A 3882-nucleotide genomic window follows, 5' to 3' on the forward strand; every position below is an offset into this window, starting at 1 on the left:
TGCTTGGACTCCCATTGCCTTGGATAGTCTGAGCCCGACATGGAGTGCTTCGTATTCTTCTTCATTGTTAGAAGTTAGGAATCCAAACCTCAGGGTGTACTCTATATTGGACTGGTCAGGTGCGACGAGGATCAGTCCTGGCCTGCTTCCCTAAGAGTTTGATAACCCATCCATGTGAAGGGTTTATTCCTCTAGGCTGACATCTGCTTGTCTTTTGTCTCCTACGGAGGAATGGGGTAAGTAAATTCGACGATGAAGTCGGCAATAGCTTGGCCCTTGATCGTCGCCCTTGGTTGATATATGATGTCAAACTCATCGAGCTTGATTACCCGCTTCCCTAGGCTTCTTGACACATTAAGTTTCTGTAAAAGTTGGCAGAGTGGTCGATCAGTTGGAACCCTAATAGTGAGAGCCTGGAAGTATAGTCGGAGAAATCGAGACAATATGATCAGTGCTAACGCTAACTTCTCTATGCCAGGGTATCACATTTTGGCTTGGACCATAGCTTTGCTTGCGTAATAGATTGTTAGTTGCTTGTTTTTCACCTCGCGTATTAGGGTTGAGCTAACCACTGTATTTGACATCGCTAGGTATAGTAGTAGTGGCTCCCTTGGCTCTGACTTGGGGAGTAATGGAGGGGACCGCAGATACTCCTTGAGTTGTTGGAACACTTTCTCGCGCTCATTCATCTAGGTCGGCTTTGTGTTTCCCTTCAGTTGTTTGAAGAATGATAAGCATCTATCTATGGTCCTAGAGAAGAACCTGTTTAAAGCCTTTATCCTACCTGTCAGGCATTGAATCTCTTTTGTCGTTCTTGGGGAGCTCATCTCTAGGAGAGCTTGAATTTTGTTGGGGTTTGCTTCTATTCCTCTTTGGTTGACCAAGAAATCTAGGAATTTCCCAAAGGTGATGCCAAAGGCGCACTGGTTCAACTTCATTCGACACTTCTTTAGGATCACGAACATTTCCTTCAATTCTGACACGTGGTTTCTTGCCACAGCACTTTTAACAAGCATGTCATCGACATAGACTTCCACTGTGTTCCCGATCTGCTTGTTGAACATTTTGTTGACCAGGTGCTAGTAGGTTGCTTCAGCATTTTCCAGCCCAAATGGCATTACTCGGTAGCAGTATAACCCATTGTCGATTGCAAATGTTAGTTTTTGCTTATCATGTTTGTGCATAACGATTTGATTGTATCTCGAGCATGCATCCATGAAGCTAAGGAGTGCGTGCCCAACAGTACTATCCACCAACTGGTTGAGGGGAAAACTGTCTTTTGGACATGCCTTATTTAGTTCGGTGTAATATACACAGACCCACCATTTTTTGTTAGCAGCCTTTTTTACCAACAAACGTTGGCTAGCCAGTCGGGGTGGTAAATCTCCTCGATGAACCCGACCTCAAGGAGTTTGCTGACTTCCTCGCTGATGTTCGTGTACCTCTCGGGGTCAAATGCTCATCTTTTCTGCCTCACTGGTTTGTGATCAAGGTCCACATTTAGTTGATGGACTATAACCTAGTGGGACTAAGCAAAGATATTAGCATGTTATCTCAGTTAGTCGGTTATATCCACTTGATGCCCTGGCTCAAGCAGTGATCTGACATGAACAGCGCGGGATGGGTTGGACTTAGACGGTTGTATTGTAACGAGGTCTTCCACCAGTGACCCTCTTTCAGCAGTCTCTCCCCGTGGGTCTATGGAGGTAATTTGCATTACATGTTATCGTTGCACTTTTGCTCGAAGCGTTGTAAAGTAGCATTGTCAGGTCTTATGTTGATCACCCTTGACCTGGCTAACCCTGTGCTGAACATTATAACCCTCATGGTATTTAAAGATGGCCTACCCATAATCATATTGTAAACTGAAGAGCAGTCTACCACAAGAAAATCGACTATGATGATGGTCTTATTGGCACACTTGCCAACGGTTATAAGTAGTAAGATGCTTCCTTCAAAGGTCACCTTCTCCCCCACGAAGCGAAGGAAGGGCATTTGGACCGGTCGTAGTCTAGATCTTCTGACCCCTATCTTGTCGAATGCGGTGGGGAACAAAATGTCGGTCGATCTAACGGTGTTGACTAGAATCTGATGTACCTTGTGGTTGGCCACAGTCATAGTGATTACTAGGGCATCGTCGTGCGAGCGGTGAAGTCATCGGTCAAGATCCTTTTGTCTCGTATTCTATAAGTACATGTTCCGGTGTGATGTTCAGGGGAGTGTACCTGTGGAAGCGGCTTTTCAAGCATCGGATGGATCTTTGGCCACTGCTCTAGTCATTTTCCTTTTTTTATCTTGGAGTTTGCAATGGGTAACTCTCTTTCTCTCTCTTCCTATCTCTTGGAGAGCTATTTCCACCTCGAGTAGCCTTTCACACGCTGAACAACTCCTCTGCATTCGAATAATTTTGAGCTCGATTGAGGAGGTTGGTGAGAGTAGTTGAAGGATTTCTTTCCGATCGTGAAAAGGAATTTCCCTTATTTAAGGTCGACCATCATGGCGATAAGAGCTATCTGATCAAAATGGCCATCCACTTGAACATCTTCAGCATTGAAGCGCACAATGTAGTCCCTTAAAAGTTTGTCCTCTCTCTATGTTATTGTGAGGAGGTGAGTTGTGGGCCTCCTCATTTCCTTTCCGCCGATGAACTAGGTAATGAAGGCCTTACTGAGCTGGGCAAATGAGTTGATGGATTTTGGCTTCAGGTGTCTATACCATTTTCGCGTAGTCCCCTGTCAATGTCAGGGAAAATCCCCAACACATTACAGGTCTGGAGGAACTATGGAGTTCCATCTAGACTCGGAAGGACTTTAAATGCTCGATCAGATCCCCTGATCCTGAGTAGGGAATTATTTGGGGCATTCAGAATATGGATGATAATTGGAACTTCATGATATCATCCATGAATGGGGGCTCAGTTTCTTTGAATAGAGCGTCCAAGGAGGTAAGGGCCTTTGCACGAAAGGCCTGTTGAATGTCCCTGACTTGATCTTGGATTTCTTTTAGTTCTACTCCCCATGGGACTTCGTTCTTTGTTGTGACTTCGCATTTAGAATTTGGATGATAATTGGACTTCATAATGTCATCCATGAATGGGGCTCGGTTTCTTCGAGTAGGGTATCTATGAAGGCAGGGGCCTTAGCACGGAAGGCCTATTGAATGTCCCTGAGCTGATTTCTAATTTATTTCAGTTCTGCCCTCTATTGTGACTTATGGGGCTTTTTCTCGAGCTCGCCTTCTCTCATCCAATGTATGTCATAGATCTGACTCAGCAAGCTTGGCAGTTCTCAAAGATTACGTGAGAATGCACCTGCTTCTTGTTGCCCATCTTTTGTTGCGTATGATTCGGGAGGCACTAACGGGGGTGTAAGATTGCTCAGTTGTTGCTCCCAACTCTATTTAGGTCATCGCGGAGAGGATGTTGTCTCTCTAGTATTCTCATAATACGGTTGATGTTGCCAGTTAGAGCTTTGACTTAATTTTTCAAAGAGATGAGCCGACTTCCCCTATTCTGGGATATCTGTGCGATCACCGGGGAAGGGGGTTCAGACTGAGGGCCTAATCGTGAAACCTAAGGGTTTTCAGGATGTTCTTTTGGTATTGGCTTGACAGCGACGACTAATGTCCTTATTCTTCCCTTAGCCACTAAGATGGGAGAATAAGAAGGGCGGTCAGGCTCCTCGATGTTGGGGGAAAATTTTAATGGCTTTGTTGTCGTTCCCACAAACGGTGTCAAACTATTATCGCTTGAATTTGGTTGAACATGTAGCTCCACCTGTAGGCCACTGAACACCTGCACTTAATAGAGAAACGATGGACAATGGGGGTGTTTGTTGTGGCCAAGGACCATCCGATGCCTAAGTCAGGTTAACAAACCTAGGG

This window comes from Magnolia sinica, chromosome 12 (assembly GCF_029962835.1).
Source record: "Magnolia sinica isolate HGM2019 chromosome 12, MsV1, whole genome shotgun sequence".
Lineage (NCBI taxonomy): Eukaryota > Viridiplantae > Streptophyta > Magnoliopsida > Magnoliales > Magnoliaceae > Magnolia > Magnolia sinica.